Here is a 26,102-nt window from a genome sequence, read left to right as displayed (position 1 = left end):
TCACTCACTACCGAATTTTCTTTCATCCCCTTCAATTTTTTTCGGGGGTAGGGTGGGGTGGGGTGGGGTGGAGAGGGCGCATGGTCCGGGAATCGAATTCGGGTCTTCCGCATGGAAGGCGAGCATTCTACCACTGAACCACCCGTGCACCCTATCGCGTCCATTCTTGCAAACATCTTTTCAGGTTCCTAACTGCCTCTTCATGCTAATACTGATTTTAAGGAGAGATCAGGGGTCTGGGATAGAGGAGGTATCCTCAGTTTGCCAAAGGAAAGGTAAAGTAAATGGATCGAGTAAATGGTCCTGGGGTCAATAAGCAGTTCTCCATTATCCTAAGGTGCAGTCTTGAAGGCTGTGACTTGTTGACAGAGAGGCCGGACCTAGGACTCACTTCTCTGGAGGGAGGTCTCTTGGTGCTGAGTAGCTGCTGGATCCGACCGCGGAGCAGGGGGCGGGACTCGGTTGCTGCCCGGATGTGTAGCCGAGCCCTCTGAGCCCAGCAAGATGCGCTCTGGAGGCGTCAGCGCTGCAAGTGAACTGCGACGGAGGACTGTCCTGACTTGCCAGGTAATTTTTACTGAAAAATCCCCGGCCAACCTCCACCTCCACTCCTCTGATCGAGTCTCTCCTTTCTCTGAACTTTACTATTAGGAGCCACTCTTTGGATGGAAGGAATTTGAGGGTGGGGGGAAGTGTGTGTCTGTCCGGGGAGATTGAACCAGTTCTTCCTGTTTCTGAACCAGACGTGGGGCACCGCTCTTTTCCAGGCTGTCGAGTCCATTTGAAATTACAGAATCAAGTACCCTTGTCCAAGAAAGATGCGAGGGAAGTACCTAACCGACTTGAGGTGGCTGTTGAGTGGGTCAGTTGGATTGTCTCCACTTCGGTTAAGTTTCCATGAGCAGGATAGTCTCCTCTGGCTCCGGATTGGGGAGTGTTCACGTGGCTTCCCTCGCCCCCGAGTGCTGCGAGTCTTATTTGACCCACCCGTCTTGAACCAAAGAAGTCAGTCTTCAAGGTGAAAAGCTCCCCCAATTTAGTAGAACTACGTTGCAGTAAGTAGTCAGTACAAGTGGGGGCTTATTTACGGACTTGAATTGTTTTCGTTTCAAAAATTTACGAGAGTGATTTCAAGTGTATGTAGGCTCACTCTTGTGGGAAGGGTGAAACTTGAAGGAGACTGTGTTAGGAACGGTACTGCTTTGATCTGTGCCCTTGTCTTGACTGTTATTGGGTCGTTTTTTGTTTTTGTTTTTGTTTTTTTCGCATGGGCAGGCACCAGAAATCGAACCTGGGTGTCCGGCATGGCAGTCGAGAATTCTGCCACTGAGCCACCGTCGCACCGCCCTATTAGGTCCTTTTATATCATACGTCCCTATAGGAGAAAATTGACCGCTGTGCAGACTGTATGTGTGGAGAAGGATGCTTTATCAGATGAGATTGGAAGACTTAGAAGAAACTATAATCACAAGTTTAAGAGTGAATGACTAACTCGGAAGGAGCAGGAAGGAGCCTTCTAGAATGCTGGTCTCTGCAGCTCCAGGTCTCTCACAATTTCTAGTCCTATAGGTATACCTAAATGCCCCCTTCACAGTGTGAGGCTTAAATAAGATAGAGTATATGAATACCTATAATAGGCTTTTAATCTTTAGTTTCCCTTTGGATCCCCATAGCAACCATTTTACTTTTTCCCTGAGCCACTAATTACCAGGTATTATTTCTTGTTTGCCTTTTAATATAGGTCTTGCCACCAATATACTTACTGATATATATGTTGACCGTCTCCTTCCTTATTGTTTTAGACAATGCCTCACTTTAAAAAAAGTATAACTTGTTAAAATCATGTTAACTCTTTTATTTACTTTCCAACTTTTATGTCACCTTGATTAAATAAAGAACAAAATAGGAGAAGGAGGTATAGCAGAGAAGATGGGATTTAGCAGATGAGTATGACTGCTGAAACACTATATTAATACTTCTTCTAGCCTCCAGTGTTTTGGAGCAGCTAGAAGGAAAAACCTGAGATAATGGAATAGTAGCTCATGACAAACTCTGGGATCTGTTTTGTAACTACTTGTTGAAGAATGCTTTGAAAATTGTTACTCTTTTATTTCTTTGCTTTATATATGTGTTATATTTTACAATAAAAAAATTTTAAAAATATATAGGTCCTGCCTGCCTTTGCCACACTATACCTTCTAGCATTCAGGGACTCTTTTTTTTAATATTTTTATTTTTAATCCTTTTTTGAATTGCTCCCAGCAGTGCATCGCACAGTGTAATACCTGGAGTGTGCATAGTGGTGATGATGAGGGGAAAGCTGTAGGGTGATCCTTAACAGAACAACATCTCCCTAGATCCTGGAACTGAAGTAAACAAGTTTTTCTCATATAGCTTAGAATATTTGCCTTTTTCTTCCAACTCCTAGCCTTCTCTTAGAGTTCCAACCATTTTAAAAAGTGTTATTTTCATTTCTAACATTGTTTGTAAACTTTTTTTTTGGTAAACTTTTTAATTACGGAGGATTTCAAGCATACACACAAGTAGAGAAAATAGTATAATGAATTTCTGGGCTGAGCAAATGAGTGAATTGTACAGAGCAATCCCAATAAAAATATCAAAGACTTTTCCTAGAACTTCCCTTTCGTAAAGAGTTTACTATGAATTTGATGCTGCTTTGAGTTTTGCTTCAGATCTAGGATGTTCTAGCCATATGACATCATCTGGGCCCTCAGCTATCAGAATAATTTGAATTCCCATTTTCTGTAGACCATATATACCAGGGGTATTGGTAGTATAAACTAGTAGAATTAAGAATGGGTGCTTTTTCCTAGAGATGAGGAGCTGAGTTTGGCATGCAAAGCAGTCCTTTTGCCTGGATGTTTTGCTCTAGTTTTGTAACCTCCAGAGTTGTACTATTATCCTGAAAGCAGAGTCACTTTGAGCAGATGTTAGTCACTGGATAGTATCCAAAGGAATCAGGGAGGAAGAGTCATATAGGAAGTAACTGCTGTAAGAATTCAGAGAAGAAAGAAATTAATCCAAACTGGGAAAATCAAGGAAGGCTGTTCTCAAGGAATGTGGGGACTTTACTGTTTCCATCTACCTTGTATATTTGATCATTATGCCTGTTCCTAGATGGAAAAAGACAGCGCTGATGATAAGTGAATACCCCAGGGTGGTTTGCCTACCAAAGCTGAATTAAACTCTGGACTTTTTGTAGATGTGGTGCCTGATGCCAAAAAAAAAAAAAAAAAAAAAAAAAAAAGCCTTTAGTTGGAATGATTCAAGGATCAGAATTGGGTCTGTGTGGGGAGAGAGCTACCCCTAGTGGGCCTGTGTGGAACATACTCTGAAGCCCAACTTTTCTTTACCCTGGCTCTAAATAATCCTTTTTTTTTTTTTTGGCCTATGATATGGGCCTAATGTAGACCGTATCCAATAAGACTGCAGGATGGGGGATGTCTCTATTTCCCCTAAGGTGAGAAGTAAATTGATTCTCAATTTTTTTTTTCTGTAACCAAACACATAATGGCTATTCCCTTTCCTTCGTATTCTGACGCTTGAAGTTAATGCTATGAGGGTCAGGTCTGAAATTAGGGAAGTAGTTCAGACTCTAAAGAAAATGAGTGCTTAGAGCCTAAATTGGGAGGGCATTGATAGTATATTGATATGGGGTATAAAACATGTGAGTTCATAGTAAACATCTTCTTGGATATCATCTGTACCATATCATTTACTTTCAAACATTTGATTAATAAATACATGAGAATAGGGTGATGACATGTGTCTTTACCCAGATAAGGTAGGAAGGGTTTGATATGTAGCTGATATGTATTGATATGGGGTATAAAACATGAGAATTCATAGTAAACATGCTTCTTTTGATATCATCTGTACGATATAATTTACATTTTTTTTTGGTGTGGACAGGTACTGGAATCGAACCCTCGTCTCCAGCACGGCAGGCGAGAACTCTGCCTGCTGAGCCACCGTGGCCTGCCCCCCCCTTTTTTCATTTAGTTTTAAATGTTTGATTAATGAAGAAATAGATGAGAATAAGGTGATGACCTGTGTCTTTACCCAGATAAGGTACGGAGGGATGAGATTCCCTGGTTTGTCTAGCATTATAACCACATTACAGAATTTCTGCCTTCCCCAGTAGTAGAATAGTAGAAGAATAATTTTATGAAGTCATAATAGCTCCTAACACTTAGTGAGTACTTCCTAAGATGCAGGAACTAATAAGTACTATACATACATTCTTTTCATTTAACTCTCAAGTTAAAAACTTGCCCACATTCAGAAAACTTAGGAAGAAGTAGAATGGTTATTTTATTTTATTTTTTTTCACAATCACACAGTCACATTGTGACAGCTGTATCATTATTTAATCATCCTCAAGAAACATGGCTACTGGAATACAGCTCTACATTTTCAGGCAGTTCCCTCCAGCCTCTCCATTACATCTTCAATGACAAGATGATATCTACTTGGTGCATAAGACTAACCTTCAGGATAACCTCCCGACTCTGTTTGGAATCTCTCAGCCATTGAAACTTTGTCTCATTTCCCTCTTCCCCCTTTTGGTCAAGAAGGTTTTCTCAATCCCTTGATGCTAAGTCTCAGCTCATTCTAGGGTTTTTCTCAATCCCTTGATGCTGAGTCTCCGTTCATTCCAAGATCTCTGTCCCACGTTGCCAGGAAGGTCCACACCCCTGGGAATCATGTCCCACGTAGAGAGGGGTAGGGTGGTGAGACTGCTCGTTGTGTTTACTGGAGAGAGGGGCCACATCTGAGCAACAAAAGAGGCTCTCTTGGGGGTGACTCTTAGGCCTAAATTTTAAGTAGACTTGACCTATCCTTTGCGGGGTTGTTTCATATGAACAAACCCCAAGACTGGGGGCTCTGCCTATAGCTTTGGTTGTCCACACTGCTTGTGAGAATATCAAGAATTCAACTTGGGGAAGTTGAACTTCTCCCCGTTCTCACCACTTCCCGAAGGGGGCTTTGCAGATACTTTTCCACTCACTGATCGAATCACTCTGGGATTCATCAGGGCATCACTCTGGACAAACCAGCAAAATCTCATGTCCTACCTGAGATTCCAAGTACTTATGGCGTTCAGTCAAACTATCTACATAAGTTATATTAGGAAATGCACTAGTCAAAATATAAATTTTGTAACAAATAAACATTTTTTGCTTTAGTCTCACACAGAAGGTGACATTTTAAAATATTAATTACCATCTATTTTCAGTACCCTGCAATAATGACATTCCTTTGTTCTTCCTCATGCAAAGACATTTTTAAAATTGTACCTTGTACATTTCACTATTATTATACACTCTAGGCATTCCTAGATTATACCATCTCAATCTTTAACATCTATCTTTCTTTCTGATTTCATTTATGTCCTCAGCCCTCCTCCCTCTATCATTCTCACATGCAGCTTCATTCAGTGTTTTAACATAATTGTATTACAGTTAGGTAGTATTGTGCTGTCCATTTCTGAGGCTTTGTATCCAGTCCTGTTGCACAGTCTGTATCCCTTCACTCCAATTACCCAATATCTTACCCTATTTCTATCTCCTGATGGTCTCTGTTATGAACAAAATATTCCAAGTTTATTCACTAATGTCAGTTCATATCAGTGAGACCATACAGTATTTGTCCTTTAGTTTTTGGCTAGTCTCACTCAGCAAAATGTTCTCAAGGTTCATCCATGTTGTTACATACTTCATAAATTTATTCTGTCTTAAAGCTGCATAATATTCCATCGTATATATATATACCACAGTTTGTTTAGCCACTCGTCTCTTGATGGACATTTTGGCTGTTTACATCTCCTTGCAATTGTAAATAATGCTGCTATAAACATTGGTGTGCAAATGTCCGTTTGTGTCTTTGCCCTTATGTCCTCTGAGTAGATAACTAGCAATGGTATTGCTGGGTCACATGGCAATTCTATATTCAGCTTTTTGAGGAACTGCCAAACAGCCTTCCACAGAGGTTGCACCATTTGACATTCCCACCAACAATAAGTGTGCCTCTTTCTCCACATCCTCTCCAGCACTTGTCATTTTCTGTTTTGTTGATAATGGCCATTCTGGTGGGTGTGAGATGATATCTCATTGTGGTTTTGATTTACATTTCTCTAATGGCCAGGGACGTTGAACATCTCTTCGTGTGCCTTTTGGCCATTTGTATTTCCTCTTCTGAGAGTTGTCTGTTCAAGTCTTTTTCCCATTTTGTAATTGGATTGGCTGTCTTTTGTTGTTGAGTTTAAAAATCTCTTTATAAATTCTGGATACTAGACCTTTATCTGATATGTCGTTTCCAAATATTGTCTCCCATTGTGTGGGCTGTCTTTTTACTTTCTTGATGAAGTTCTTTGATGCACAAAAGTGTTTCATTTTGAGGAGTTCCCATTTCTTTCTTTCTTTCTTCAGTGCTCTTGCTTTGGGTGTAAGGTCTATAAAACCACCTCCAATTATAAGATTTATAAGATATTTCCCTACATTTTCTTCTAACTGTTTTCTGGTCTTAGACCTGATGTTTATATCTTTGCCCCTTTCGAGTTAACTTTTGTATAGGGTGTGAGATACGAGTCCTCTTTCATTCTTTTGCATATGGATATCCAGTTCTCTAGGCACCATTTATTGAAGAGACTGTTCTGTCCCAGGTGAGTTGGCTTGACTGCCTTATCAAAGATCAAATGTCCATAGATGAGAGGGTCTATATCTGAATACTCTATTCGATTCCATTGGTCAATATATCTATCTTTATGCCAGTACCATGCTGTTTTGACCACTGTGGCTTCATAATATACCTTAAAGTCAGGCAGCATGAGACCTCCAGCTTCGTTTTTTTTCCTCAAGAGACCTTTAGCAATTCAGGCACCCTGTCCTTCCAGATAAATTTGGTTATTGGTTGTTCTATTTCTGAAAAGTAAGTTGTTGGGATTTTGATTGGTATTGCATTGAATCTGTAAATCAATTTAGGTAGAATTGACATCTTAACTATATTTAGTCTTCCAATCCATGAACACGGTATGCCCTTCCATCTATTTAGGTCTTCTGTGATTTCTTTTAACAGTTTCTTGTAGTTTTCTTTGTATATGTCTTTTGTCTCTTTAGTTTAATTTATTCCTAAGTATTTTATTCTTTTAGTTGCAATTGTGAATGGAATTCTTTTCTTGATTTCCCCCTCAGATTGTTCATTACTAGTGTATAGAAACACTACAGATTTTTGAGTGTTGATCTTGTAACCTGCCACTTTGCTGTATTCATTTATTAGCTCTAGTAGTTTTGCTGTGGATTCTTCAGGATTTTTGACATACAGTATCATATCATGTGCAAACAGTGATAGTTTTACTTCTTCCTTTCCAATTTTGATGCCTTGTATTTCTTTTTCTTGTCTAAGTGCTCTGGCTAGAACTTCCAACACAATGTTGAATAACAGTGGTGATAGTGGACATCCTTGTCTTGTTCCTGATCTTAGGGGGAAAGTTTTCAGCTTTTCACCATTGAGGATGATATTAGCTGTGGGTTTTTCATATATTCCCTTTATCATTTTAAGGAAATTCCCTTGTATTCCTATCCTTTGAAGTGTTTTCAACAGGAAAGGATGTTGAATTTTGTCATATGCCTTCTCTGCATCAATTGAGATGATCATGTGATTTTTCTGCTTTGATTTGTTGATATGATGTATTACATTAATTGATTTTCTTATGTTGAACCATCCTTGCATACCTGGGATGAATCCTACTTGGACATGATGTATAATTCTTTTAATGTGTTGCTGGATTCGATTTGCTAGAATTTTGTTGAGGATTTTTGCATCTATATTCATTAGAGAGATTGGTCTGTAGTTTTCTTTTTTGGTAATATCTTTGCCTGGTTCTGGTATGAGGGTGATGTTGGCTTCATAGAATGAATTAGGTAGCTTTCCCCCCACTTCGAATTTTTTTGAAGAGTTTGAGCAGGGTTGGTACTAATTCTTTCTGGAATGTTTGGTAGAATTCACATGAGAAGCTGTCTGGTCCTGGACTTTTCTTTTTGGGAAGCTTTTTAATGACTGATTCAATTTCTTTACTTGTGATTGGTTTGTTGAGGTCATCTACTTCATCTTGAGTCAAAGTTGGTTATTCATGCTTTTCTAGAAAGTTGTCCATTTCATCTACATTGTTGTATTTATTGGCATAAAGTTGTTCATAGTATCCTGTTATTACCTCCTTTATTTCTGTGGGGTCAGTGGTTATGTCTCCTCTTCCATTTCTGATTTTATTTATTTGCATCCTCTCTCTTCTTCTTTCTGTCAATCTTGCTAAGGGCCCATCAATCTTATTGATTTTCTCATAGAACCAACTTCTGGTTTTATTGACTTTCTCAATTGTTTTCATGTTCTCAATTTCATTTATTTCTGCCCTAATCTTTGTTATTTCTTTCCTTTTGCTTGCTTTGGGGTTAGTTTGCTGTTCTTTCTCCAGTTCTTCCAAGTGGACAGTTAATTCCTGTATTTTTGCTCTTTCTTCTTTTTTGATATAGGCATTTAGGGCAATAAATTTCCCTCTTAGCACTGCCTTTGCTGCGTCCCATAAGTTTTGATATGTTGTGTTTTCATTTTCATTTGCCTCGAGATATTTACTGATTTCTCTTGTAATTTCTTCCTTGACCCACTGGTTGTTTAAGAGTGTGTTGTTGAGCCTCCACATATTTGTGAATTTTCTGGTGCTCTGCCTATTATTGATTTCCAACTTCATTCCCTTATGATCTGAGAAAGTGTTTTGTATGATTTCAATCTTTTTAAATTTGTTGAGACTTGCTTTGTGACCCAGCATATGGTCTATCTTTGAGAATGATCCATGAGCACTTGAGAAAAAGGTATATCCTGCTGTTGTGGGGTGTAATGTCCTATAAATGTCTGTTAAGTCTAGCTCATTTATTGTAATATTCAAATTCTCTGTTTCTTTAGTGATCGTCTGTTTAGATGTTCTGTCCATTGATGAGAGTGGGGAATTGAAATCTCCAACTATTATGGTAGATGTGTCTATTTCCCTTTTCAGTGTTTGCAGTGTTTGTCTCATGTGTTTTGGGGCATTCTGGTTCGGTGCATAAATATTTATGATTGTTATGTCTTCATGTTGAATTGTTCCTTTTATTAGTACATAGTATCCTTCTTTGTCTCTTTTAACTGTTTTACATTTGAAGTCTAATTTGTTGGATAGTAGTATAGCTACTCCTGCTCTTTTCTGGTTGTTTTTTGCATGAAATATCTTTTCCCAACCTTTCAACTTCAACCTATGTTTATCTTTGGGTCTAAGATGTGTTTCCTGTGGACAGCATATAGAAGGATCCTGTTTTTTAATCCATTCTGCCAGTCTATGTGTTTTGATTGGGGAGCTCAATCCATTAATGTTTAGTGTTATTACTGTTTGGGTAGTACTTTACTCTACCATTTTGCCTTTTGTATTTTATATATCATATCTAATTTTCCTTCTTTCTACACTCTTCTCCACACCTCTTTCTTCTGTCTTTTCGTATCTGTCTCTAGTGCTCCCTTTAGTATTTCTTGCAGAGCTGGTCGCTTGGTCACAAATTTTCTCAGTGACTTTTTGTCTGAAAATGTTCTTAATTTCTCCCTCATTTTTAATCCATTCTGCCAATCTATGTCTTTTGATTGGGGAATTCAGTCCATTAACATTTAGTGTTATTACTGTTTGGATAATATTTTCCTCTACCATTTTGCCTTTTGTATTATATATATCATATCTGATTTTCCTTCTTTCTACACTCTTCTCCATACCTCTCTCTTCTGTCTTTTTGTATCTGACTCTAGTGCTCCCTTTAGTATTTCTTGCAGAGCTGGTCTCTTGGTCACAAATTCTCTCAGTGACTTTTTGTCTGAGAATGTTTTAATTTCTCCCTCATTTTTGAAGGACAATTTTGCTGGATATAGGAGTCTTGGTTGGCAGTTTTTCTCTTTTAGTAATTTAAATATATCATCCCACTGTCTTCTAGCTTCCATGGTTTCTGCTGAGAAATCTACACATAGTCTTATTGGGTTTCCCTTGTATGTGATGGATTGTTTTTCTCTTGCTGCTTTCAAGATCCTCTCTTTCTCTTTGACCTCTGACATTCTAACTAGTAAGTGTCTTGGAGAATGCCTATTTGGGTCTAATCTCTTTGGGGTGTGCTGCACTTCTTGGATCTGTAATTTTAGGTCTTTCATAAGAGTTGGGAAATTTTCAGTGATAATTTCTTCCATCAGTTTTTCTCCTCTTTTTCCCTTCTCTTCTCCTTCTGGGACACCCACAACACGTATATTGTGTGCTTCTTATTGTCCTTGAGTTCCCTGATACCCTGTTCAAATTTTTCCATTCTTTTCCCTATAGTTTCTGTTTCTTTTTGGAATTCAGATGTTCCATCCTCCAAATCACTAATTCTATCTTCTGTTTCTTTAAATCTATCATTGTAGGTATCCATTGTTTTTTCCATCTTTTCTACTTTATCCTTCACTTCCATAAGTTCTGTGATTTGTTTTTTCAGTTTTTCTATTTCTTCTTTTTGTTCAGCCCATGTCTTCTTCATGTCCTCCCTCAATTTATCAATTTCATTTTTGAAGAGGTTTTCCATTTCTGTTTGTATATTCAGCATTAGTTGTCTCAGCTCCTGTATCTCATTTGAACTATTGGTTTGTTTCTTTGACTGGGCCATATTCTCAATCTTCTGAGCATGGACCGTTATCTTCTGCTGCCGTCTGGGCATTTAGTCAGATTTCCCTGGGTGTCGGACCCAACAAGGTTGTAAGATTTTTCTGTGTAATCTCTGGGTTCTGTTTTTCTTATCCTGCCCAGTAGGTGGCGCTTGTGGCACACGTTTGTCTCACATGTTTGGAAGGGATCCCCCCGGTCACCGTTCTCCGTGGCCTGGGGATTTCCAATCCAATTCTCTGTTGGTCCGGGGGGCCGCGTGTGGTGGGGGCGTCAGCCGCCGTGGCTTGAGGGGACCCCGTGCCTCCTTTATTAATTCCCCTATTGGTGTTTGGTTGGACCCAGTCCCTGCCACTGTCGGAAATTCCCTCCTCTCCCTGGAGGGGTGTCGGTTGCCGGCCGCAGCGGCCCGGGGAATTCGCCACCGGACCAGGAAGCCGCCTGCGGGGGAGGGGCGTCGGTCACCGGCCACTGCGGCCTGGGGAATTCGCCACCGGACCAGGAAGCCGCCCGCGGGGGAGGGGCGTCGGTCGCTGGCCACCGCGGCCTGGGGAATTCGCCACCGGACCAGGAAGCCACCCACGGGGGAGGGGCACCGGTAGCCGGCCGCCGCAGCTTGGGTAGCCCTCTGGTCCGAGACTCGTAGCCAGTCCAGGAAGCCGCCCGCATAAGAGGGGCACCGGCTGCCGCGGCTTGGGAAACTTGCCTCTCCGAGACTCTCAGCCGGCCCGGGAAGGAGGGAGGGAGGTGCTCCGGCTGCCAGCTGCCGCTGCTCGGGGAATCGCGCGCCGCTCGGGGATCTCACCGCAGCAGAGTCTCGCAGTCAGTTTAGCCAGTCCAGACTGGGGTACGCTGTGTGTCCATTCCCTGCCGTGTCCCCGGGAGCTGTTCTGCACTGTTTCTGTTCACCTAGTAGTTGCTCTGGAGGAGGAACTAAGACGCACGTACCTTACTAAGCCGCCATCTTGGCCCCCGCCCCTCCCTCATTTTTGAAGGACAATTTTGCTGGGTATAGAATTCTTGGTTGGCAGTTTTTCTCTTTTAGTAATTTAAATATATCATCCCACTGTCTTCTCACCTCCATGGTTTCTGCTGAGAAATCTACTCATAATCTTATTGGGCTTCCCTTGTATGTGATGGATTGCTTTTCTCTTGCTGCTTTCAAGATCCTCTCTTTCTCTTTGACCTCTGACATTCTGACTAGTAAGTGTCTTGGAGAACATCTATTTGGATCTACTCTGTTTGCGGTGTGCTGTACTTCTTGGATCTATAATTTTAGGTCTTTCATAAGAGTTGGGAAATTTTCAGTGATAATTTCTTCCATTAGTTTTTCTCCTCCTTTTCCCTTCTCTTCTCCTTCCGGGACACCCACAACACATATATTTGTGCACTTCATATTATCATTCAGTTCCCTGAGTCCCTGCTCATATTTTTCCATTTTTTTCCCTATAGTTTCTGTATCTTGTCGGATTTCAGATGTTCCGTCCTCCAGTTCACTAATCCTAACTTCTGTCTCATGAAATCTGCCATTGTAGGTTTCCATTGTTTTTTTCGTCTCTTCTACTGTACCTTTCATCCCTATAAGTTCCGTGATTTATTTTTTCAGACTTTCCATTTCTTCTTTTTGTTCATTCCTTGCCTTCTTCATATCCTCCCTCAATTCATTGATTTGGTTTTTGGTGAGGTTTTCCATGTCTGTTCGTACATTCTCAATTAGTTGTTTCAGCTCTTGTATCTCATTTGAACTATTGGTTTGTTCCTTTGACTGGGCCATATCTTCAATTTTCCTGGTGTGATTTGTTATTTTTTGCTGGCGTCTAGACATTTAATTACCTTAATTAGTTTATTCTGGAGATTGCTTTCACTTCTCTTACCTAGGGTTTTCTTGCTAGATGAATTTGTTGTCTGTTCTTTGACCTTCAGTTTAGCTTTTTCCGGACCTCTAGCTTAGGTTTTGTTTAACAGAGGATAATTTTTCAGTTCTTGTTTTCTTGTTTCTTGCCCTGCTTGTATGGTGCCTTTTCCCTCCCCACCCTTAGGCGGGGTCTACATAGGTATTATAGACTCCAGCCGGGTTTTTTCGGACTAAACTGGCCTCCTATCAGGAGGAAGGGGTCACCTGCATTGGTTTTCCCTGAGGGTGAGACCCAGCAGGTTGAAAGACTTTCCTGTGAAGTCTCTGGACTCTGTTTCTCTTATCCTGCCCAGTATGTGACGCTTGTCTGACTTCAGGTCCCACCAGCATAAGATGATGAGGTACCTTTAACTTTGGCAGTCTCTCCCTGCTGGGGGCGTGGTGGAGACAGAAGAGAGGTTATAGTCTGGTTTTAATGGCTTCAAGTTACCAAGCCCTGGTGTCTGAATTCCTTGATGGAGAGATTGCACCTGGGTGGGGCTTCACCCCTCCCCTGGGGAAGGCACAGGCTCCAGATAAGCCCCCAAAAGAGCTCACTTCTGCCTATGCCTGGGGCAGTTGCAGCCTGAAAATTCCTGCCACTGTATCCAGAGGCAGTCAAGCCTTTGTAGAAACACAGCCACAAAAACCTCTGTTTCTGTCTTTTTTTCCCCCGTTTTTCTGTCAGTCCTGCCCCCTTGGCACCGGGGCAAAAATGAGCAACCTCTGCTTTGATCAGTTTCACCTAAGTTGGGGGCCTATTTTTAGTAGTCAGAATTTGTTAATTAGTTCCACAATTGGCGTTTGATTGTGCCCAGTCCCTGCTGCTGGTAAAGTTCTTTCCTTTCCCCTCTGGGAAATGGCCTGTGGGGGAGGGGCGCTGGCTGCCTCAGCTTTGGGAACTCACGGTTCTGGGGGTTGCTCGCAGCCAGTCCAGCTGGTCCAGACTGGGGTACGCTGTGTGTCTGGTCACTGACGTGGCCCCAGGAGCTGTTCTGTACTGTTTCTGGTTATTTAGTAGTTGTTCTGGAGGATGAACTAAAATGTGCACGTTGTTAAGCCGCCATCTTGACCTGGAAGTGGGGGGCTGGTACACTCTTAAGTACACAGCACTAGTAAGGAAAAGCAAAACCATGTTTTTTTTTTTTTTTAAACTTTTTTATTAATTAGAAAAATTAACAAACAAAACATTTAGATATCATTCCATTCTACATATAAAATCAGTAATTCTTCATATCATCACAGAGTTGCATATTCATTGTTTCTTATTGCATTTGCATCGATTTAGAAAAAGAAATAAATGATAATAGAGAAAAAAAACTGTACATACCATACCCCTTACCCCTCACTTTCATTTACCACTAGCATTTCAAACTGAATTTATTTTAACATTTGTTCCCCCTATTATTTATTTTTATTCCATATGTTCTACTCTTCTGTTGATATAGTAGCTAAAAGGAGCATCAGACATAAGTTTTTCACATTCACAGGGTCTCATTGTGAAAGCTAAGTTTTTTAAAAAGTTTTATTGAGGTGTAACTTGCACACCAGAAAATTCACCCATTTCAAGTGTAGTATTGAATAGCTTTTAGTAAATTTACTGAGTTGTGCAACTATCACCCAAATCCAGTTTTATAATTTTCCATTACCCGAAAGAGATCCCTCAGGCACATAATCTCTGTTCCCATAGCCATATAGCCTAGGCAACCACTAATCTACTTTCTTTCTTTTATAGATTTGTCTTTTCTGGATATATCATATTGTATAGAATCATGCAATATGTGGCCTTTTGTGATTGCCTTCTTTTAATGTTTTCAAGTTTCATCTATGTTGTGGCATATATCAATACAGTTATCCCTTCTACATTGCAGGGATTGGGGTGCAGCACTCCTGCAATATGGAAAATCTTAGTAAAATTTATTGTCCCTCCCTTCGTACCAGAGAAGAAGTCTGAAGTTTTCCTTTTCGAAGGGGGTGTTTATAGTATCTTATCGTAAAATTTTGATTAAATATTTGGGCATAGGTACTTTGTAGGTCAATGTTAAGTAAAAATACTGTATGGAAAAGTAAAATATGAAATAAATATGGAAAATTAAAAAATGAAACAAACGAGGAAAATAATACTGAACATATTGCATGTATAATGAGGGACATTAAAAAAGTAACCTTTGAAATTCTCTACTGGTACTCACCATTAGCCTGTCGTACATCTTTGCTGGCCTTTGCATGTTGTTTGTGGCTTCTCCCGCAGAAACTCCCAACAAATTCCCATTTAATTTCTTATGCCGACCCATGATATATCAAAATCATGAAGAGAAAGTCACAATGTGGAAGGAATAACTGTACTTCATTTCTTTTTATTGCCTGATAATATTTCATTTTATGGATAGACCACATTTTGTTTACCCATTCATCTGTAGATAGACATCTGGGTTGTTTCCAGTTTGGGCTATTAAGAATAAAGCTACAATGATATTGTGAACAATTGATTGTACACTTTGGATAATTACGTGGTATGAGTATATATATAGTATAAATCAATGAAAAATTAATAAAGAATAATGCTACAATAAAAATTCATATACAAGTTTTTGTGGGGACATATGTTTACAGTTCTGGAGTGTATACCTAGGAGTTGAATTGTGGGTTGTAAAGTAAATTTATACAAAACCATGTTTTGGATCAAGAATAGAGTCTTTGAGAGACGGCCAAGATGGCAGCTAGGCAAGGTGTGGGATTTAGTTTGTCCTCCAGAATAGCCTCTAAATAACCAGAAACAGTTCAGAACGACTCCTGGGGCCACGTCAGTGACCGGACACACACCGTACCCTGGTCTGGACCAGCTGAACCGGCTGCGAGTCCCCCTAGAACCATGAGTTCCCCAAGCCATGGCAGCTGGCACCCCTCCCCCACAGCTGCTTTGCAGAGGGGATAGGAAAGAGACTTTAACAGCAGCAGGGGCTGAGTGCAACTAGGCTGCAAGTGTGGAATTAATTCACAAATTCTGGCTACTAAAAATAGGCCCCCAGCTCAGGTGAACCTGGTCAAAGAGGAGGTCACTGATTTTTGCCCAGGTACCAAGGGGGCAGGGCTGATGGAAAAAGAAAAAAAAAAAAAAGAAACAGAGGATTTGTGGCTGTGTTTCTACAAAGGCTTGACTGCCTTTGGATATAGCGGCAGGACTTCTCAGGCTGCAACTGCCCCAGGCATAGGCAGAAACAAGCTTGTTTGAGACCTTGTCTGGAGGTTGTGCCCTCCCCAGGGGAGGGGTGAGGCCCAACTCGGGTGGAATCCCTCCATCAAGGAATTCAGACACCAGGGCTTGGTAATTTGAAGCCATTAAAACCAGCCTACAACCTCTCCTCTGTATCCACCATGCCTCTGGCAGGGAGAGTCTGCCAAAGTTAAAGATACTGCATCAGGGCTCCCGCGCAGCGCTGCTCTCTGTGCCGCCAGACCTTCTTTTGTGGTCGTGGACACGTCTACAGTTACAAGCACCAGAGGCAGCTTAAGGCAGCTTTAGAGCAGCTCCTACTTCAGGTGGAGGCAGCCCGCAGGGCCGTCCACGCCGTGCAAGTGGAGCGTTACGTGCTGGAGCATGGGCAGTGCTGCTGGTGCCTGTGCTGTGGCTGTGAGGTGCACAAACACCTGAGCCACGGAAACCTGACTGTGCTGCATGGGGGGGCTGCTGGAGCATCTGGCCAGCCCCGAGCACAAGAAAGCAACCAACAGATTCTGGTGGGAGAATAAGGCCGAGGCCCGGATGAAAGAGAAGTTTCTGATCTCCCCCCAGGATTATGCACGAATGTCCTTCGAGCTCCGTTCAAACAGGAAGCAACATCTGGTGCCCAACATGGGGCTCGAAGAAGAAGATTCCAAATCAATATTAAGGAACCAAGGAAAAGTCTCATTAGAGGCACGTGTGTTCAGCCGATAGAAGAGGACTTGAGTCATATTGCCAAATTCCTCCTCCAGAACAGCTACTAGGGGAGTAGAAACGATACAGAACAGCTCCTGGAGCCACAACAGAGATCAAAAAGACAGCGTACCCCATCCTGGAATGGCTGACTGGCTGAGAGAACCTGCTCCGGTGAGATCGCCGAGGGGCGCGGGCTTCCCTGGGCGGGGCGGCAAGCGGCCGGAGTCCCTCCCTTCCTCCTTCCCGGGCCAGCTGGCAGAATTGGGCAGGCGGTCCCCTCAAGCCATGGCAGCTGGCGCCCCCACCAAGCATGGCCCCCCGGACCAACTGAGAGAATTGGATCGGAAATCCCCAGGCCGCGGAGAGTAGTGACTGGGGGGGGGTCCCATCCAAACACGTGACTCCCCAGTCCGGCTGGGAACGGTGCACTCTCCCGGGCCGCGGCGGCTGGAGCCCTCCCGCCACGCTTGGCGCCCCAGGCCGACTAGGAAATTCGGATGGGGGCTCTCCCAGGCTGCAGCGGCCGGCGACCCTCCCTGCGTTCGGACCCCCGGGCCAGCTGGCACTCTTCCAAGCCGCTTCGCTGGCGAACCTCCCCCATGGCGAGAGTTTTCCAAAGTTAAAGGACCCACAGCACCTTTTACTGGTGGGACCCGCAGACAAACGTGTGCCATGAGCGCCACCTACTGGGCAGGATAAGAAAAACAGAACCCAGAGATTTCACAGAAAAATCTTTCAACCTATTGGTCCAACACCCAGGGAAATCTGACTAAATGCCCAGACGCCAGCAGAAGATAACGGATCACGCTCAGAAAATTGAAAATATGGCCCAGTCAAAGGAACAAACCAATAGTTCAAATGAGATACAGGAGCTGAGACAACTAATGCTGAATATACGAACAGAAATGGAAAACCTCTTCAAAAACGAAATCGATAAATTGAGGGAGGACATGAAGAAGACATGGGCTGAACAAAAAGAAGAAATAGAAAAACTGAAAAAACAAATCACAGAACTTATGGAAGTGAAGGATAAAGTAGAAAAGATGGAAAAAACAATGGATACCTACAATGATAGATTTAAAGAGACACAAGATAGAATTAGTGACTTGGGGGATGGAACATCTGAATTCCAAAAAGAAACAGAAACTATAGGGAAAAGAATGGAAAAATTTGAACAGGGTATCAGGGAACTCAAGGACAATAAGAAGCGCACAAATATACGTGTTGTGGGTGTCCCAGAAGGAGAAGAGAAGGGAAAAGGAGGAGAAAAACTAATGGAAGAAATTATCACTGAAAATTTCCCAACTCTTATGAAAGACCTAAAATTACAGATCCAAGAAGTGCAGCGCACCCCAAAGAGATTAGACCCAAATAGGCATTCTCCAAGACACTTACTAGTTAGAATGTCAGAGGTCAAAGAGAAAGAGAGGATCTTGAAAGCAGCAAGAGAAAAACAATCCATCACATACAAGGGAAACCCAATAAGACTATGTGTAGATTTCTCAGCAGAAACCATGGAAGCTAGAAGACAGTGGGATGATACATTTAAATTACTAAAAGAGAAAAACTGCCAACCAAGACTCCTATATCCAGCAAAATTGTCCTTCAAAAATGAGGGAGAAATTAAAACATTCTCAGACAAAAAGTCACTGAGAGAATTTGTGACCAAGAGACCAGCTCTGCAAGAAATACTAAAGGGAGCACTAGAGTCAGATACAAAAAGACAGAAGAGAGAGGTATGGAGAAGAGTGTAGAAAGAAGAAAAGTCAGATATGATATATATAATACAAAAGGCAAAATGGTAGAGGAAAATATTATCCAAACAGTAATAACACTAAAAGTTAATGGACTGAATTCCCCAATCAAAAGACATAGACTGGCAGAATGGATTAAAAAACAGGATCCTTCTATATGCTGTCTACAGGAAACACATCTTAGACCCTGTTCTGGTTTGCTAGCTGCCAGAATGCAACACACCAGAGATGGATTGGTTTTTAATAAAAGGGGATTTATTTTGTTGGTTCTTCAGAGGAAAGGCAGCTAACTTTCCACTGAGGTTCTTTCTTATGTGGAAGGCACAGGATGGTCTCTGCTGGTCTTCTCTCCAGGCCCCTGGGTTCCAACAACTTTCCCCGGGGTAATTTCTTTCTCCATCTCCAAGGGCCCGGGCTGAGCTGCAAGTGCTGAGATGAGGAATGCCAAGCTGGTAGCAGTGCTACGTTGCAATCTCCCATTTAAGCACCAGCCAATTAAGTCAGACGTCACTCATTGCAGCAGACACGCCTCCTAGCTGACTGCAGATGTAATTGGCAACAGATGAGGTTCACACACCATTGGCTTATGTCCTCAGCAACAAGACTAGGTATGCTCACCTGGCCAAGTTGACAACTGAATCTAACTAACACAGACCCAAAGATAAACATAGGTTGAAAGTGAAAGGTTGGGAAAAGATATTTCATGCAAATAACAACCAGAAAAGAGCAGGAGTGGCTATACTAATATCCAAAAAATTAGACTTCAAATGTAAAACAGTTAAAAGAGACAAAGAAGGACACTATATACTAATAAAAGGAACAATTAAACAAGAAGACATAACAATCATAAATATTTATGCACTGAACCAGAATGCCCCAAAATACGTGAGGAATACACTGCAAACACTGAAAAGGGAAATAGACACATATACCATAATAGTTGGAGACTTCAATTCACCACTCTCATCAATAGACAGAACATCCAGACAGAGGATCAATAAAGAAATAGAGAATCTGAATATTACTATAAATGAGCTAGACTTAACAGACATTTATAGGACATTACATCCCACAACAGCAGGATACACCTTTTTCTCAAGTGCTCATGGATCATTCTCAAAGATAGACCATATGCTAGGTCACAAAGCAAGTCTCAATAAATTAAAAAATATTGGAATCATAGAAAACACTTTCACAGATCATAAAGGAATGAAGTTGGAACTCAATAATAGGCAGAGTGCCAGAAAATTCACAAATATGTGGAGGCTCAGCAACACACTCTTAAACAACCAGTGCGTCAAGGAAGAAATTACAAGAGAAATCAGTAAATATCTTGAGGCAAATGAAAATGAAAACACAACATATCAAAACTTATGGGATGCAGCAAAGGCAGTGCTAAGAGGGAAATTTATTGCCCTAAATGCTATATCAAAAAAGAAATAAAAGGTGCAAAAATACAGGAATTAACTGTCCACTTGGAAGAACTAGAGAAAGAACAGCAAACTAACCCCAAAGCAAGCAAAAAGAAAGAAATAATGAAGATTAGAGCAGAAATAAATGAAATTGAGAACACGAAAACAATTGAGAAAATCAACAAAACCAGAAGCTGGCTCTATGAGAAAATCAAAAAGATATAGCAAGACTGACAAAAAGATGAAGAGAGAGGATGCAAATAAATAAGATCAGAAATGGAAAAGGAGACATAACCACTGACCCCACAGAAATAAAGGAAATAATGACAGGATACTATGAACAACTTTATGCTAATAAATACGACAATGTAGATGAAATGGACAACTTTCTAGAAAGGCATGAACAACCAACTTTGATTCGAGAAGAAATAGACGACCTCGACAAACCAATGAGAATTAACGAAATTCAATCAGTCATTTAGAAGCTCCCTAAAAAGAAAAGTCCAGGATCAGATGGCTTCACATGTGAATTCTACCAAACATTCCAGAAAGAATTAGTACCAATCCTGCTCAACGTCTTCAAAAAAATTGAAGAGGAGGGAAGGCTACCTGACTCATTCTAGGAAGCCAACATCACCCTCATACCAAAGCCAGACAAAGATATTACAAAGATAGAAAACTACAGACCAATCTCTCTAATGAATATAGATGGAAAAATCCTCAACAAAATTCTAGCAAATCGAATCCAGCAACACATTAAAAGAATTATACATCATGTCCAAGTAGGATTCATCCCAGGTATGCAAGGATGGTTCAACATAAGAAAATCGATTCATATAATACACCATATCAACCAATCAAAGCAGAAAAACCACAATTGTCTCAATTGACGCAGAAAAGGCATATGACAAAATTCAACATTCTTTCCTGTTGAAAACACTTCAAAGGATAAGAATAGAAAGGAACATCCTCAAAATGATAAAAGGAATATATGAAAAACTCACAGCTAACATCATCCTCAATGGGGAAAAACTGAAAACTTTCCCCCTAAGATCAGGAACAAGACAAGGATGTCCACTATCACCACTGTTATTCAACATTGTGTTGGAAGATCTAGCCAGAGCAATTAGACAAGGAAAAGAAATACAAGGTATCAAAATTGGAAAGGAAGAAGTAAAACTATCAGTGTTTGCAGATGATATGATACTATATGTTGAAAACCCTGAAAAATCCACAGCAAAACTACTAGAGCTAATAAATGAATACAGCAAAGTGGCAGGTTACAAGATCAACACTCAAAAATCTGTAGTGTTTCTATACACTAGTAATGAACAATCTGAGGGGGAAATCAAGAAAAGAATTCCATTCACAATTGTAATCAAAAGAATAAAATATTTAGTAATAAATTTAATTAAGGAGACAAAGGACCTATACAAAGAAAGCTACAAGAAAATGTTAAAAGAAATCACAGAAGACCTAAATAGATGGAAGGGCATACCATGTTCATGGATTGGAAGACTAACTACAGTTAAGATGTCAATTCTACCTAAATTGATTTACAGATTCAACACAATACCAATCAAAATCCCAACAACTTACTTTTCAGAAATAGAAAAACCAATAACCAAATTTATCTGAAAGGGCAGGGTGCCCCGAATAGCTAAAAGTATCCTGAGAAAAAAAGTGAAGTTGGAGGTCTCACGCTACCTGACTTTAAGGCATATTGTGAAGCCACAGTGGTCAAAACAGCATGGTACTGGCATAAAGATAGATATACTGACCAATGGAATAGAATAGAGTGTTCATGTATAGACCCTCTCATCTATGGACAATTGACCTTTGATAAGGCAGTCAAGCCAACTCACCTGGGACAGAACAGTCTCTTCAATAAATGGTGCCTAGAGAACTGGATATCCATATGCAAAAGAATGAAAGAGGATCCATATCTCACACCCTATACAAAAATTACCTCAAAATGTATCAAAGACCTAAACATTAGATCTAAGACCATAAAACGGTTAGAAGAAAATGTAGGGAAATATCTTATAAATCTTCTACTAGAAGGCAGTTTCCTAGACCTTACACCAAAAGCAAGAGCATTGAAGAAATAAATAAATAAATGGGAACTCCTCAAAATTAAACACTTTTACGCATCAATGAACTTTGTCAAGAAAGTAAAAAGACAGCCTACCCAATGGAAGACAATATTTGGAATGATATATCTGATAAATGTCTAGTATCCAGAATATATAAAGAGATTGTTCAACTCAACAACAAAAAGACAGCGAACCCAATTACAGAATGGGGAAAAGACTTGAACAGACACTTCTCAGAAGAGGAAATACAAATGGCCAAAAGGCAGATGAAGAGATGCTCAACTTCCCTAAGGCTATTAGAGAAATGCAAATCAAATCCACGAGATATCATCTCACACCCACCAGAATGGCCATTATCAATAAAACAGAAAATGACAAGTGCTGGAGAGGATGTGGAGAAACAGGCACACTTATCCACTGTTCGTGGGAATGTCAAATGGCACAACCGCTGTGGAAGGCAGTTTGGCGGTTCCTCAAAAAGCTAAATATAGAATTGCCATATGACCCAGCAATACCATTGCTAGGTATCTAGTCAGAAGACATGAGGGCAAGGACACAAATGGACATTTGCACACCAATGTTTATAGCAGCATTATTGACAATTGTGAAGAGATGGAAACAGCCAAAATGTCCATCAACAGACGGGTGTCTAAACAAACTGTGGTATATACATACGATGAAATATTATGCAGCTGTAAGACAGAATAAAGTTATGAAGTATGTAACAACATGGTGGACCTTAAGAATATTATGCTGAGTGAGATTATCCTGAAACAAAAAACAAATACTGTATGGTCTCACTGATATGAACTGACATTAGTGAATAAACTTGGAATATGTCATTGGTAACCTAGACCATCAGGAGATAGAAATAGGGTAAGATATTGGGTAATTGGAGCTGAAGGGATACAAGTTGCACAACAGAGCTGAATGAAAAACTCAGAAATGGACAGCACAATACTACCTAACTGTAATACAATTATGTTAAAACACTGAATGAAGCTGAATGTGAGAATGATAGAGGGAGGAGGGCTGGGGGCACAAATGAAATCAGAAAGATAGATGTTAAAGATTGAGATGCTATAATCTAGGAATGCCTAGATTGTATAATGATAGTGACTAAATGTACAAATTTTAAAAATGTTTTTGCATGAGGAAGAACAAAGGAATGTCATTACTTCAGGCTGCTGAAAATAGATGGTTATTAATATTTTAAAATTTCAACTTATGTGTGAGACTAAAGCAAAAAATATTTATTTGGTACAAAATTTATGTTTTGACTAGTGCATTTCCTAATATAACTTATGTAGACAGCTTGATTGAACACCATAAGTATATGGAACCATGAGTAAGACATGAGATTTTATTGGTTTGTCCAGAGTGTCCTGGCAACGTGGGACAGAAATCCTAGAATGAGCTGAGACTCAGCATCAAAGGATTGAGAAAACCCCTAGAATGAGCTGAGACTCAGCATGAAGGGATTGAGAAAACCCTCTCGACCAAAAGAGGAAAGAGCAAAATGAGACAAAATAAAGTGTCAATGGCTGAGAGTACCCAAACAGAGTCGAGATGTTATCCTGGAGGTTATTCTTACGCATTAATTAGATATCACCTTGTTATTCAAGATGTAATGGAGAGGCTGGAGGGAACTGCCTGAAAGTGCAGAGCTGAGTTCCAGTAGCCATGTTTCTTGAAGATGATTGTATAATGATATAGCTTTCATAATGTGACCGTGTGATTGTGAAAACCTTGTGTCTGATGCTCCTTTTATTTACCTTATCAATAGACGAGTAAAACATATGGAATAAAAATAAATAATGGGGGGACAGATGTTAATATAACTTTAGATTGAAATGCTAGTGATCAATGCAAGGGAGGGGTAAGGGGTATGGTATTTATAATTTTTTTTCTGTTTTCTTTTTATTTCTTTTTCTGAATAGATGGAAATGTTCCAAGAAATGATCATGATGATGAATATGCAACTATGTGATGATATTGTGAATTACTGTTTATATATGTAGAATGGAATGATCATATGTTAAGAATGTTTGCATTTGTTATTTTTTTATTTAAAAATTAATTTTAAAAAGTTAATTAAAAATCAAAATTAAAAATGTCATGAAAAATAAAAAAAGAATAGTCTTTAATGTTGATAGTGTCTGCAGTTTCCTTCCAATTTTACAAGCCTCCATTACTTCTGATTTAATCTGCCTTTCCTCACATTCAAGCATCCAAGAGGCAGTATAGTGAATAATTATTTTAAGGTACATTAAAAAACATTCCATTCTGCTGCTTTGTTGTTTTAAATATTAGTATAGCAATAATATTAACTTTTCATTAATAAAGTGCAGCATTTCAGCTGCTATCCACCTTTGGACAGATATTTGTGATCTGGCCTGGAAGTGTAACAACTCGAAATGTAACAACTGGAAATGTAACAACATTCCATGGGACATCTATGCAATCAAGTGTTAAGAAGCCAAAAAAGAATGAGAAAGAGCTCTATGAACTGATACATTGTGATTTCCAGGCCATATTTAGTAAGTAAAAAGAGCAAGGTGAAAAGAATATATATATATTTGTGTAAGAAAGAAGAGGAAATAAGAACATACTTATTTTTGCAAAAAGAAGTACAGGAAGGATAAACTAGAAGCTAATGAAAAAGGTTACCTTTTAGAAGTGGATGGGAATAGGGCAGAGGGCATTTGCATGGGAGCAAGACTTCTCTGGGAATAGATTTTTATACTTTTGATTTTGAACCATGTAAAGGTTTCCATATTCAAAAAAGATTATATTAAAAAGGATGATGAAAGCAAACCCTAAAGTTGAATACAGACAGAAATATATATATATATATATATATATAATTGCTAACTCTGCAGAGGTAAAAAAAAAACAATTCAAGTAATTTTTGAACACAGTACTCTGTATATCTTTAGTGGGATTTAGTCTAAGGATAAAAAAAAAACTGCAAAGAACTTATGAACTTCCCTTACAGCTATTGTTGGCAGTGGTATTGGTCTTTTGATTCTGAAAAGAGAAAATGTATTGATGCTGGGAATTAGGGCTTTTACTGTGGAGAAGCACGACACAAGTATGGAATGGGGGAAAGTGAGGGAGAACTTTGTAGTGTTGAATTTGAATTGGAGGTATTAGAATAAACTCTGTATTTCTTTATTTTTTTTAGCTGCGTTCACTGAAAGAACGTACAAGCAATGTTACCCAGATTTCATTTCCTAAACACCGTTCCTCACTAAAAGGACCCAGGACTCCTTAAAGAAATTTCTGCTATCAGGTCTGGGACAGGCAATGTACAAAATAAGCCTGGAACAATTTGTGCCTAAAGCAAGGAAGTGCTCAAAGACTAAAGCAACTGGAGCCAGGATGAAATAGTTCCCAGTGGACAAATCTGGGAGAATTTGACCATCAAGAAGAACAATGGTGTTGGAGTATAACACATTAAAATAAAGAAAAATATAACTCACTGATGTTTTTAAAGGGAAGAAAGGTGGCAAAAAAGGGAAAGTTCTTTATTAAATAATTTCAGCTAGTATATGCAGAGGAATTTAAGAATTAGAAGTCTCCCTTTAGAACTCTCCTAATATAAATGATTAAAGCAAGGATCATCAAAAGATGATAAAATTACTGGGTGCAAGGTTGACGGGGAATGGCATATTCACACAATCTCAAAGTATCACCCTAAAGATTATTTACTAATTACAAAGGAGGAAAATGTGGCTTTGCGATGGAAAGATCTAGCAATCATTGCTTTAACCAAATGATCAGATTAGCATCACCAATATTGAGACAATCTGACATTGTCTTCTGATGGTAGGCAAAACATTTAACCAGAACGGATTTGGAGAAACAACCAGGCAAACCCAGAATATGGACTATTTTTTTAAACAACTTGCCTGGATTTCTCAACCAACTAAATATTATGAAAAAGAAACAAAAAGGCAGATAGATTCTAATTAGACTAAAGGAAAATAATCCAGGAATGGATCCTGGATTGAAAAAATGTAAAGATGCCCGAATTTGGACAATTGGGGAAATTTAAATAAGACCATATGTTAGGTGACACTGAGTTAACGTCAATTTTTAAAGATTTATAATGGTATTGTGGTTATTTAGTATGGTGTCCATTTTTTAGAGGTGATAAACCATGTTTGTAACCCATTTTCAATGTCCAGGAAAAATACCTGGCCAATGTTAGCGACTTTGAATCCAGGTAAAAGGTCAGCCGTTAACTTTATTTTCAATTTCACATTTTCCGAAGTAAAACACTGGAAAAACAAAACTCCATTTCTACG

The 26,102-nt window shown here is 39.8% G+C and overlaps 1 long non-coding RNA gene across 4 annotated transcripts; it reads left to right on the top strand.

Annotated features, from left to right (window-relative positions):
• The first annotated feature begins 435 nt into the window (after positions 1-435).
• LOC143671242 (uncharacterized) lies at positions 436-25,269 on the top strand. Of its 4 annotated transcripts, none has more exons than XR_013169516.1 (3): positions 436-567; positions 768-1,018; positions 24,977-25,269. It is a non-coding gene; the product is annotated as an uncharacterized LOC143671242 (long non-coding RNA). The 4 variants fall into 4 exon arrangements; XR_013169513.1 differs by having other exon boundaries at positions 768-1,055; XR_013169514.1 differs by lacking the exon at positions 24,977-25,269 and adding an exon at positions 1,276-4,120.
• Positions 25,270-26,102: the final 833 nt, after the last annotated feature.

Source organism: Tamandua tetradactyla, chromosome X, assembly GCF_023851605.1.
Source record: "Tamandua tetradactyla isolate mTamTet1 chromosome X, mTamTet1.pri, whole genome shotgun sequence".
NCBI lineage: Eukaryota > Metazoa > Chordata > Mammalia > Pilosa > Myrmecophagidae > Tamandua > Tamandua tetradactyla.
The sequence above is the reverse complement of the archived record's forward strand: the minus strand, read 5'-3'. Positions and strand labels throughout refer to the sequence as shown.